The sequence below is a fragment of the Panthera uncia genome (assembly GCF_023721935.1).
Source record: "Panthera uncia isolate 11264 chromosome B3 unlocalized genomic scaffold, Puncia_PCG_1.0 HiC_scaffold_1, whole genome shotgun sequence".
NCBI lineage: Eukaryota > Metazoa > Chordata > Mammalia > Carnivora > Felidae > Panthera > Panthera uncia.
The window spans coordinates 36,407,594-36,420,742 of NW_026057582.1; the positions used below are offsets into that span (position 1 = coordinate 36,407,594).

General features: G+C 39.9%; 1 protein-coding gene across 3 annotated transcripts in view; it reads left to right on the forward strand.

Moving 5' to 3' along the window:
• The first annotated feature begins 202 nt into the window (after positions 1 to 202).
• Positions 203 to 13,149, forward strand: part of WDR89 (WD repeat domain 89) — a 37,737-nt gene continuing 24,790 nt past the window's right edge. The window contains exons 1-2 of one of the 3 annotated variants that reach the window (XM_049612652.1): positions 203 to 285; positions 12,901 to 12,971. The gene's annotated coding sequence lies outside the window, so the exon portion shown is untranslated. Of the gene's footprint in view, positions 286 to 11,626; positions 12,972 to 13,149 lie in introns of all 3 variants that reach the window. The other 2 variants (XM_049612651.1, XM_049612653.1) reach the window with 2 other exon arrangements.

The window sequence follows — 13,149 nt, forward strand, 5'->3', positions numbered from 1 at the left end:
CGGTACTGTGCGGGACTATACGTAAACCGAGTTTACTCAGGCGCAGTCGTCCTGTTTTCGCCCAATCCGGAGAGAGGCTGGCTCCTGGCACTTCGTTGCCCCTCCCCCCTCCTCTTACGCTTCCCCGGAGCTATGGCCCGCCTCTCTGCTGCTGACCAATGCTCTGCATTTTCCTTTGCGCGTTTACCCTATCGGAGACGTAGGGGGTGGAGTTCCGGTCGTAACGCTGTGCGCCTTGACAGACCTCGCGTTTCTTCCCGCGCCGGTTGAGGGCTTGCAGTTGAGGTATATTTCACGGGGTCCGGTTGGGCTCGTTGACGGGCAGGTCTCTGACGGACGGCCACAGTGTGGGTTGAGCCTAGAAAGCCGCAGTCGCTGATTCTGTAGCTCGAGGAGTTCTGAGGGAAGTGGGGAGGGCCTGGGGGGAGAGAGACACGTGTTGAAACTTCTGGTGCGGGGTGGGAGCCCCTGGACCACACCCGTGCTGTCCCTGCTCCGCGTCCTTAACGCGGGTTAGGTTTTGGGATCGCTGGCCCCAGCGTCTCCTGTAGGTTATCTTTCGGTAAAAGCGAAGCGCCGTTCACCAAGTGTTCAAGAAAGGGTACCCAGGGCCTGTTTTTATTTTTCTCCTGTGCCTCGCTCTTTTCTTACCTCTCGAGTTTGTTAATTTTCGAGGTCGGAAAGCAAATTTTAATTTGGGAAGAGCCGTCCTGTAACATATAGCACAGACTGTGAGACCAGCTATGTTAAGCACTGTGCGTATATTATCTCATATAATCCACACAACAATCTAAGGGGTAGTAGTATTCCTGTTCTCATTTTCACGCGAAGGAGCAGACTGCTTAGTAACTCGTCCACATGTTTTCTTCAGCCCGTCTCTTGACAAACTTGAGTGTGGCATTCGGTTTGCGAGGACATAAAATTAAAACATGCTGTTGTAAAATGTTGCTTCTGTTTTCTTTCCGAGCTTGAAGTTATTTCAGAAGCCAGTGCAACATACCCATAGGTATATTGATATTATCGATGTAAAAGATCATCTGGTAGAAGACCTTGGACTAGGGGCCGTTTCCACCTTTTCAGCCGCATCTTCCTCAACTGCAGAATTGAAATCAATACCAGACATGACTACTACCTAGAGTTGTAAGGGCCAAATTAGAGACTGGATATAATATATAAATTACTGATGTTAAGTTTCTATGTCTTTCTGCTTTTCAGATTCTTTCCTGTGGAGGCCAGACTAGCATTAAATAGCATAGATTTTTTTGATAGATATTTTTATATATGTATTTTTATATATTCTGTATGTATAAAGCAGTGGTAATATGCTGCCTGCTATCACATAAGCGTGAACTACCTCTTTTTTTTTTTTTTTTTTTATTCCTCCCCCCCCCCCTCCCCATTTAGTCTGCTGTTTTCAATCCCACTGAACCCTCAGCCTTCATAAATCATTTAGGTAGCACTTGATTAGGAATGGGAAGAGCATTGAGAGAGACCAGGATGCTTTCAACCAGATTTTCCATCATCTGTTGTCTGGCTTGATGAGTAACACTTGCATTGCGAGGTGTCCATGATGTTCTTCATCATCAACAAAGGATGACCGTGGCAGAGGCTTTGGTTGCATGGCTTCCAGCACTGTAGGCTTTAATAACCCCTGCTTGAAGAGATTCCACCAGTGTCTCTCTTGATCGACTTCACAAACATTTATCAGCTTATTCATTTAACGTTTGTTTTGAAAGAGAAGGTGCGGGGGAGGGGCAGAGGGAGAGAGAATCCCAAGCAGGCTCCGTGCTGGCAGCGCAGAGCCAGGCTTAGGGCTCGAGCTCACCAACCGTGAGATCATGACCTGAGCCAAAATCGAGTCAGACGCTTAACCGACTGAGCCACCCAGGCACCCCCATTTATCAGCTTATTGAGGATATGATAAAGCATATGACCTAACAGCCAGATGGAAGAGATGCATAGAGCAAGGTGTGCAGAAAGGGTGCGAAGCTTCCATGCCCTTTCTAGGTATATTACTGTCTCCAGTCTTCTCATGGTCACCAGTCTGGAAACTCCGAAATTCGTCTTAAGCCTGTATGGCCCCTCTTACTTATTTATTCAGGGTTCAGGACAGTGTTTCCTATAAATGCAAGTGTGTTACTCATCTGGTTTGTATTCTACCTTGGATGGGCATAGATAGCAAAAAGTGAAAATAGCTCGCATAACTACTTTTCTCAGTGCCAGTTCCTCCTGGAAGATCTGAGCAGAAGATTCATTTGCTTGCCCTTTTCAGCTTCTTGTGGCTGCTTATATTACTTGGGCTTATGGTGCCTTCATCTTCCAAGGACGGAACTCCAATCTCTGCTTCCATCATCACGCTGTCTTCTGTGCTCAAATCTTCCTCTGCCTTCCTCTTATGAGGGCACTTGTGCTTACATTTAGGTTCACCTAGATAATCCAAAATAATCTCTCCATCCCAAGATCTTAGTTACATAACTCCTTGTATATGGAACCGTTTATAGGAATCAGGTTTTGGGTATGTTTGAGGGCCATCTTTTAGGTTTACTACAAAGGGTATAAAGAAGGGTAAAACATCCTATTCTAGTGTGGCTTAAAGTCTAACAGGATGTGCTATAAGGGGGGAAAAAAAGACTTCCAGATTGCTGTGAAATGAACTAAGTTCATTTCACATAGGTTGGTACTTCTCCAACTTTTCCTCAGGAAAATAGTGGTAAATGAATATTCCAGTGATAGCTGAACACAAAGCCTGCATTAACACCTTCAAAGAATGAAATTTCTTTGAATTTTACTCTTCTATTTTAAAAACTCATGGATTTTTGTATTCCACTTCATAATATGCCGTGTTTGATATTCTTCTGAATTAGTTGCCACATCATAACTTTGCTATTCTAGGGATTTAGACTTTTGTGGCTTATAATAGCCAGTTTACTCTAGTCATTGATGTGTCCTCCTGTTTAAGAAGCATGACCTCAGATGTAAGGAAGCCATTTAAGCAACCCGGTAACTACTCTAGGTCCCATTGTTCCTATGGCTAGAATGTGCACTCGGCTTCATGGAGAACTGGAGTGACAGTCCCTCATCATTGATACTCTCCAATTCCCCCAGCAAGACAGCAGCTCTGATGACTTTAGGTTTTGGTCATATCTTCAGAAGAAGATAGCCCAACTGTTGCTCTTGTGTCTGCTTAGGAATCATAATTAGGAGACAGGATCTCATGAGTCAGGTTTGTTACCATTCAGTATGAATGAAGATGAAAAAGAGCCCAGCTCTGAGTAGGCATTCATTACGTAAGAACTATTCAGTAAAGATCTCTGTGCCTTGTGTATGGAGTTGGAAGGAGAAGCACATGTGGGCCATCTATATGGGCAAGGCCTGGAAGTGACCTACATTACTTTTTCACATGTTGCTTGGGCTAGAACTCTGATACAAAGTGACACCTAATGTCTAGTTGTGTGCCTCACTAGTGGTCTGCTGATGAATTAGTCTCTGCTATGATACTTAGCTGCTTAAGATTTGTTCTCAGCCCGCAGCTTTAGTTTCTTCACCCTGTGAACTCTCCATGGCAGCCACGTGTCTCTAGACAACCTTATTGGACAAAGTACTTTTTTTTTTTTTAATTTTTTTTTTTCAACGTTTATTTATTTTTGAGACAGAGAGAGACGGAGCATGAACAGGGGAGGGGGAGAGAGAGAGAGGGAGACACAGAATCCGAAGCAGGCTGCAGGCTCTGAGCGGTCAGCACAGAGCCCGACGCGGGGCTCGAACTCACCGGCTGTGAGATCATGACCTGAGCCGAAGTCGGACGCTTAACTGACCAAGCCACCCAGGCGCCCCGACAAAGTACTTTTTAAGCTGGCCCCATACCAATGCTATCGTAGGTCCGCAGGAAAAAGCTTCGTATCCTTTGCCCTGACAAAGTCTAGATGTACGGACCAATAACCATGTAATGCAGCCATTTTCTTTTGTTCTCTGAGGAGGTAGCCAGCCACAGTCTTAGACTTTGCCAAGTGTGGATTCTATATCCATAGTCTACAGGGGACCAGATCAAGGTCTGAGTTTGAGCTACTCATGCTTGGGTAAAATGGGAACAAGGAAAGAATTCCACAATATTTTTTCACAAATAACCTCTAAAGAAATTCTTTTTTAAGCGTTTTCACTTTGGTGATTGTATTCCCTGAAAATGGACGTCAAGTTAGTGGTTGCAAAATTAGTTTTAGGTCATCTTCTTTGCGAGTCCAATGCGTGTCACCTGACTTAGGGATGTGAGGGTATAGTATACGGTTTATAGGCTAGAAAAAAAAATTTTTAATGTCTATTTTTGAAGAAGAGAGAGAGAGACAGAGTGTGGGCAGGGAGGGTCAGAGAGAGGGAGACACAGAATGTGAAATTGGCCCAGGCTCTGAGTTGTCAGCACAGAGCCCGACTTAAGACCAGAACTCACAAACTATGAGATCATGACCTGAGCTGAAGTCGGATGCCCCAGGCACGTAGGCTATGAAATTTTTATTTTTTGTACAAAGTACAGTTTATTGGGCATTTTCCTGATGACTAATTATGTAACTGATGTTTTAAAAAATTCTCCCAGTAGAGCACTGAGTGACTCAGTCGGTTAAGCATCCAACTTCATCATGATCTCATGGTTCGTGAGTTCGAACCCTACATTGGGCTCTCTGCTGTTAGCACAGAGCCCACTTTGGATCCTCTGTCCCTCTGCCTCTCTGCCCCTCCCCCATTTGTACTATCTCTCTCTCTCTCTCTCTCTCTCTCTCTCAAAAATAAAAAGAATTAAAAGAGAATTATCCCAGTAATACATTTTAAGTAATTTCACTTGTTGAATGTTCCTGTTTGGTTCCCCAGCCCTTTCTGTGCCTTGGTTTGGTAATAATCAAATCTAGGTGAACTCTCTTTGAAACTGATCATCTCTGGGAAGCTAGCATTTCTCAGAAAATAAAAACTTCCTTGGGTTTCCCAATCATCAAACAGAATCATTTGATTTTATAAGTTGCCTTATTTGGTTTAGAAGAAACTTAAATGAGGTAAATGGTGGTTAGAAGTGATTTTTGGTTTTTACTCTTGAAAAATAGTACTATTTCAGGGTCACATTATTTCCCACTTAAGCATTTAAAATTGGATTCACTTAGTGTTTTTTTATCAAGTTTTTTATTTTAATTCCACTATAGTTAACAGTGTTATATTAGTTTCAGGTGTACAGTGTGCTGATTCAACAATTCTATACCTGGTGCTCATCACGATACGTGTGTGGATTTATCTAACTTTAAATGCAATTTTTTTTCTTGGATTTCAAGTCCATTTTGGCTGAGTTAACTGGTTCATCATTTCAGCTAGATATATTGTACATCATAAAACAAGATCTTTAGCAAAACTCTTAACATTTTAAGGATCATAACCTTCATTATGTGTTCTTTATTATTTTCCAAATTTTCTTGCCTAAGCATTAATTGTCATGAAACAACTTGAAAATCATAAGCATAAAGTTGTTGGCAGCATGATGTGATAGAAGAAGCACATGGAGTCAGAGATCTTTCTATTGGGGTGCCTGAGGGGCTCAGTCGGTTAAGTGTCTGACTGCGGTTCAGGTCATGATCTCACAGTTCGTGATTTCGAGCCCTGCATTGGGCTGTCTGCTGTCAGCACAGAGCTCACTTCAGAACCTCTCTCCCCCTCTCTTTCTGCCCCTCCCCATCTCTCTCTCTCTCTCTCTCTCTCAAAATAAATAAATAAACTTGAAAAAAAAAAAAGCTCTGGGGCACTTGGGTGGCTCAGTCAGTTAAGCGTCCAACTTCAGCTCAGGTCGTGATCTCACAGTTTGTGGGTGCGAGCCCTGCGTTGGGTTCTGTGCTGACAGCTCGGAGCCTGGAGCCTGCTTCGGATTCTTTGTTTCCCTCTCTCTTTCTGCCCCTTTCCCACTCACACTCTGTGTCTCTCTCTCTCAAAAATAAATAAACATTAAAAATTAAAAAAAAAAAAAAAAAAAGAGGGGCGCCTGGGTGGCTCAGTCGGTTGAGCATCCGACTTCGGCTCAGGTCACGATCTCGCGGTCAGTGAGTTCGAGCCCCGCGTCAGGCTCTGGGCTGATGGCTCAGAGCCTGGAGCCTGCTTCCGATTCTGTGTCTCCCTCTCTCTCTGCCCCTCCCCCGTTCATGCTCTGTCTCTCTCTGTCTCAAAAATAAATAAATGTTAAAAAAAATTTTTTTTTTAATTAAAAAAAAAAAGAAAGAAAAAGCTCTTTTTATCTAGACCATACAAAATGTTTAACTTTGCTGAACTTTAATTTACTTATTTGTAAGTATAATACTACTACTTGTCTTACTTAACTCTCACAATTGTGAGAATCTGATGAAATGACAAATACTGTAGTCCTTCGCAAAATGTGATTCTTTTATTAAGATCATATTAAGTATTTACTGTACTTTTTTTAAGTAGGCTCTATTCCCAACATGGAGCCCAACATAGGACTTGACCTCACGACCCTGAAATCAAGGCCTGAGATCAAGAGTTGGACTTAGCTGACTGAGCCACCTAGATGCCCTCTTTTGTACTTTTAAAGGGTTCAAATGTATCATTAATTCTGTTGTGAGCTCCACTAGTTAATGTGATTTTTTTTTTTTTAGAGCTCTACCACAGTTTTTTTGCCTCTTCATATGTTGAATGGACCAAGAAATGATAAAAATCCTGTTGAGCAAGTCTCTTAAGTTAATGTTAACGAATATTAGTCTCCAAATGTCATTTGCTAACAATATCGTTTCATAGGAAATTTTTTTAATATTTATTTTTTTATTTTTGAGAGAGAGAGAGGGAGAGAGTGCACACATGCGAGCAGGGGAGGGACAGAGAGAGAGGAAGACAGGATCCAAAGTGGGCTCTGTGCTAACAGCAGAGAGCCCAGTGCAGGCCTCAAACTCATGAACCATGAGATCATGACCTGAGCCAAAGTCAGATGCCTAAACAACTGAGCCACAGGTATCCCAGTCTCACATGAAAATTAAAAGAAACCTCTTCTTTCAAAGACTAGTAAGCTTAGTGTGCCATTATAACTAAAACTGATAATTTATATTACTTCACTTATCATGTCAGTTAATATTTCTTTTACATTTTCCTTAGTGTTAGTGTGGATGCTGAGATAGGTGATGACTCTGTTCTCTTTGTGGGCATTCTTCGTGATCATTGTTATGATTACTTTTTATTGTCTTTTAAAAAAAAAAAAATTCATTCCTTGAATTATAGCAGAGCTAGCGATTAAGAGCACAGATTTTTAAACCAAACTGCCTGAATTGAGCACTGACTGCAATTAGTAGCTCTATAATCTTGGGCTGTTTATATGTAACCCTTCTGCGTTTCAGTTATCTGTCCATGAAATGGGATAATTGCAAGTACTTCATAGGCTGTTCTGAGAGTTACATGAGTAAATATTTGTGCAGTGCTTAAAACAGTGCCTGACAAACCTGATTAAATATCTTTCTCTGATTTTATTCCATATCATTCATCAAGTAGGAATGTGAAATAATAGCTAGGAGAGAAAAAGCTCTAGGTCGAGGCTTATGTGTTAAATTTACTATATCTTATAGCATATATAGATTTTAAATCTTTTTTTAAGCTTGTGAATACTTGGAAATTTGCATGTCCAGACAACTAAAAGTTATGCTGAACTTCACATCATTTGATACTGCTTTTTATCTTAAATTTTTGCTGGTATTAAGACTTTCCACATGTGTATGCTTTAAACATTTTAACTGTATGTTGCTTGGTTATATAAATGATATTGATTCATTTAGTGCAGATGAGAATTATAATAACCTTACATTTGAATGGCCATTTAAAAATGCTTTGTAGAACATGTCTTTTATATCATTTGGGGGTCAGCGTAAGAAAGCATTTAAGAGTGTGGGCTCTAAAGTCAGATTTCAGTTCCAGTCCCTGCTATGCATTTGTGAACCATGTGATCTTTGGCAAATCACCTGCCTTTTCTAAGCCCCACTTTTCTAATTATGGGTAAATAAGGTACTTACTGTATAGGGCTGTCCCCAGGATTAAATGAGATATAATGCATAGAAAGCATTCAGAATAGTACCTTGGATACAACAAGAGTTCAATATATCTTAGTTACTGTTAATGTCATTGATGGATACAAAAGAGCCAGTTAGAAGAATAAGTGGAAGTGTGAGAAAACCAAGATTCAGAGTAGATTCAGTGATTTACTAAAGGTCATGTGCAAAAAAAAAAAAAAAAAACCCACAAAACAAAACAAACAAAAACATGCTCCCTCACTTCTAGGGCAGGTCTTTTCCCGTAACCCCTTTTCAGCTCACTCATATCAACCAAGTCCACCAGAAAGACATGTTCCTTTATTTCCCACTGTGTTTCCAATTCTTGGCCACTTGTCAGGATATTTTCATCTTGGTTCTCATACAATCAGAGTCTTTCCCTTTCTTCGTGAATCCTTCAGCCCTGTGTTACTTGGGCTTTTAAGTTGTTACCATGCATGACAGGCATCTATTTTCAGGAAAGGAAGAAAGGAGATATTGAAGCTAAATTTTTCGTAATGGTTAGGTTTTTTAAACTTGTGATTCCATTAGCCTATCATTTATTTGTATTTAACGTAGCACTGAATTATTTTTACAAAGCTACTTTATTCCCTCTAAATTCTCCCCTCTTTTTTCCCCCTGAGATTGTAAAATCAAATTGAACTTTTTCTTAGGAATTAAGAAAGGAGTTTGAGAATCACACAAATCCCTTGAGAATAGAATCCCTATTCTAAAAATAGGAAGAATACAATTTATGAATCATTGGGTTATTTTTGAAATCTTGAATGATTAAAATGTGGATGTATCTCTTTTTGGCATCAAAAACGTATGTATATAAGCAAAGCACATAGTATTTACTGCATTATTCTGGAAATTTGAGGTAATTTGATCCTATAACTCATTTCGTGCAAGAATAGCATTTTGAACATAGTTTAATTCCAGAATTTGAGTATATAGGAATATCTATTAAATTACATTCACACCAGCAGGTATTTATTGAATGCTTTCTGCTTCTAGGGTACTATGTGCGATGGTAAAGTGATATTCCCAAATCCCAAGCCTTTTCTTAGCTTCCTCAGTTCTCCCTTCATGGTGTTTTCTGTAACTTTATAGGTTGAGATGAATTGATCTCAAAGCTGTGGTTATGGGTATCATGGATGTCAGTGTTGATACTGTTTGATTTATTTCTTTTTCCTTATTTCTTTGCTTCCTCCAGAAAAGGGATGGCTGCCTCTGTGGCTTGTGTGTGTGTGTGTGTGTGTGTGTGTGTGTGTGTGTCCTACCTTTGTTGTTGTTTCACATATCTGTGTAGTTCCTTACCCTTGCCTCTTTGTCCTCTATGGAGTGTGTTTTGTGTGTGTTTGTATTTTTATATACCTCTCACAGGAAGTAGGATTTTGTGAGGTAGGCTATAGAGTTAGCCTCAGGCTGGTAGAGGATTGATACTAGAGAATTGGAAAACATGGTTCATGTCCTTAAGAGATATATACTCTATAGTAGACAGAAACGAATATAAATATGTAAAACAGCTAGGGATAAAAAACACTTCAATATATTTGGTATGCGATTACTGCTATGTAAGTAACAGACAATATTTTGGCATTCAGAGTAAGTATAAACCTACTTTAGGCTAGGTTAAGAAAAATGTGGTACTGGTAGAATCTGAGCTAGATCTTGAAGCATGGGTATGACCTAGATAACTCAAGAAAACAATATAGGATTCTTGGAGAGAATGGCAACCTTTTTTGCAGTTTTATTATTGTAGGGAAGATATTTTACCCGTTAAAATATTGATATGTCTGGGGCTGCTGTAAAATACAGCATGTGATTCACAAGTTCAAACGACTGCAGCCCATGCAAAAACAAAAGAATGTATATGTCACTTTATAAAAATTAAGTAGTTTTATGTACTTAAAAAAATGTTTGTGGCATCGCATGTTTACTTTTATTTTCCACTTTGTGTCATGCTGAATGTCAGTGTTTTTTACAACATGAAAATAATTTCTAAGAACAACGTTTTTTTATATGATCTAACTCTCATAGGAAGTAAAATTTGTCCTATTCTTGCCATCTTTTTCCAGGAATTAGAGGTTAAATTGAGTATTTCCTGTCCTGTGTGTGTGTCAGGGGTGTAGAGAAAACATTTCAGTTGCAGATGAGGGGTAATGAAAACTGGATAAAAAATGGAGGATAATGGCAGGGTGAACAGTGATGAGATAGATGTGAAGGGCGATTTTCAAGGGAGGTTTTTTAGTTCCTTGACTCTTGTCCTTTGACTTTCTTTAATCAAAGATGATTCTGTGATGTTGAGCCTAGGTGGCTGAGAATACCATATCGTTAACAGAGATGAAGAATACAGGTGTTTGAGTTATATTTTGGGTATATTTAATTTGGAGTTTTGGCAGCTTGTTCAGGGGTAGAGGTCTAGGCCAACATTAGAGCTATGGGGTTGGAATTTTGGAGAGAGATCAGGGTTGAAGATAAAATCCAGGAGTTTACATAGAGGTGATAATTTACGTTGCATGGGGAAGAGAGGAAAGAACAAGTAAGGAAAATTCAATCTCACTTGTCATGATTAACAACAGAAATTTGAATAATTACTAATAAGTTATAGCATCTTTCTCTTTAGACTGTAGTTAAGTCCTTAATGATATATATTTTTTTCCGCTCTCTAATTTTTGGACCTCTTGCTACAGGGCAGTAGTAGTTAATTCCAAGGGCAAGGAAAGCAAGTATTAAAAGAGTTTGATGGCTTAAGTCTAAGCTAAACATATTCCTGTGTTTCCTAAACTTACATTCGACAGTACATTATTTTCAGTCCTTTTTATCCTTCACATCAGATCTGTTAAGTGTGAAATCTTTTTTCTCTTAATATCCGGCTTTTGCAGGATGGTTCAAGAATTATGCCTTTTGTTGGTTATCTCTGATATCAGGATCTTTCAATATGTTCAGAAGAGAGGAAATGAGTTTAGAATTTAACTACATTCTAATCTTCCCATGATATGGCACAATGTAGTTAGGAGATCTCATCTGTTCTACTGTAACTTTACACAAGTATAAGACTATAAATAGTTATGTTCAGGGTTTTGCCATTATTTTGATTGCATTTCAGCAGATCCCTTTTGGACATTCACCCAATTTGGAGTATTAAATAGTGAATCTACCTTAAAATGTAAAGGAAAGTGTCAATCTATAAATATTTATAAGATATTGTCTGATTGTGTGAGATACATTGACATGATTGTAAGATATCCAGTGTCGGAATAACACTGGGTAACAGTGGAAACTTAAAGAATTATTAATATGTTAAAGTATCTTTCTGTTTGGAGACTTTTTTGGGGAACATTTCATTTTGTGAATTCACCTTAGAAGTATCTAGTCTTTCTCACTCTCCTGCCCCGTGTGTGCACATGTACAGGCACGCCCGTATGTGTATGCATTTTCACTTCAATCTCAGTTGTCATGATTAACAGCAGGGGTGTGTGTGTATTTGTTTACTTATACACAGTAGAATTTATATCTGATAGTGTACTCTGCAGGTTTGTTATTTGACACTATTGTATTTCTTTGAAATTTTCTTCTAGGGGCGCCTGGGTAGCTCAGTCGGTTGAGCGTCTGACTTCAGCTCAGGTCACGATCTCGCGGTCCGTGAGTTCGAGCCCCGCGTCAGGCTCTGGGCTGATGGCTCAGAGCCTGGAGCCTGCTTCGGATTCTGTGTCTCCCTCTCTCTCTGCCCCTCCCCCGTTCATGCTCCGTCTCTCTCTGTCTCAAAAATAAATAAATGAAAAAAAAAAAAAAAGAAATTTTCTTCTAGGTCACTTACTGGTCTTCTTCTGTATCAGGCATCATTCTGAGCATTTAGGATGTAGTAATTAAGTTATTCTTTTTAACAACCCTCTGAGGTTGCAACTGTTACCCCTGTTTGAAGAATAGGAAGCTGAAAGACATATCTTGTGACACCAGGATTTGAACCCGAGCATATACCCGTTCTCTTAAACTACCATGCAAGGCCTATTTCTCTAAGCCTCAGTCTCCTAGTCTAAAAAGCAGTAATAAACAGACCTATCTTTTAGGGTTTTGGGTAGGGTTAAATGAAGCAATGCATGTGAAGGGGCCGATGCTGGATCTAGATATTAATGATCAGTTACTATTAGCTGTTGGTTGGCCACTTTTCTGATTTTCCTCTGGTGCTTTTGTTCTTTGTCTCCCTTGTAGTTTATTCTTCGTCGGCCCGTTCTTTAAACAATGGTATTCTAGAGTTCCACTTTTGACCTGCTGTTTTATAGCATTCTGCATAATTTCCCTTCAGAAGGTTTATCCACTTTCCTAGTTTTTAACTACTGCCTACTACCTGTAATCTGATGACCCAATTCCATACATTTCCGCCAAGCTATAGTCTGTTGTAGCCAAATGTCTGCTGTACCTCCACCTTTGGGCATCCCCACGTGTCCCTTGCGCTTGATGTGGATAAAACTGGAAAATTTTTAATGTAAAATGGAACTGAAGGATATGAAGTGGAGAACCTCACACATGCACCCGCAGAAAATGGAACTCAAAAGACTGAGACTGACTTCTCACAAATAACCTGATTTATAGAGGGTTGAAATTTATCCTCTGACCAATGAGCATCCACCAAGAATGTCTTCCATCTTCAAGCCAGTGAACTTGCTGCTTGGCCCCTTGCTGGTCTTTCCCCTCTTACACTCCTTGCCCATAAAAGCAACTCAAGTAAAACCTTCAGCGGACTCCTACAGCTCGCTGAAGTTTGAATGTCCCAAGTTGTAGTTCCTCTACTATTCCTGAATAAACTCAGTTTCTGGCAACTCGACTTTGCCTTAGTTTATCTCTCTTCTCTTAGGTAGACATTACATGGTATCAAAGTGAGATCTGAAGAAGGTGATCACCAGGAACACCAACCTCCAGAAATAAGTGAGTTTCCTGCACTTGAGCCCTTTGCACTCATAGCTTGTGCAAGTCAAGGTAACTTTCAGTTTGGTAAGTTTCCTCTCACGTCTTGAGGTGCCTCCTTTGGTGGAGCTCTCTGACTTTATTTGGGATCTGGAGACGGGCGGATTGTCCTTCTGGTATGTACTCTTTTATTTCTGAT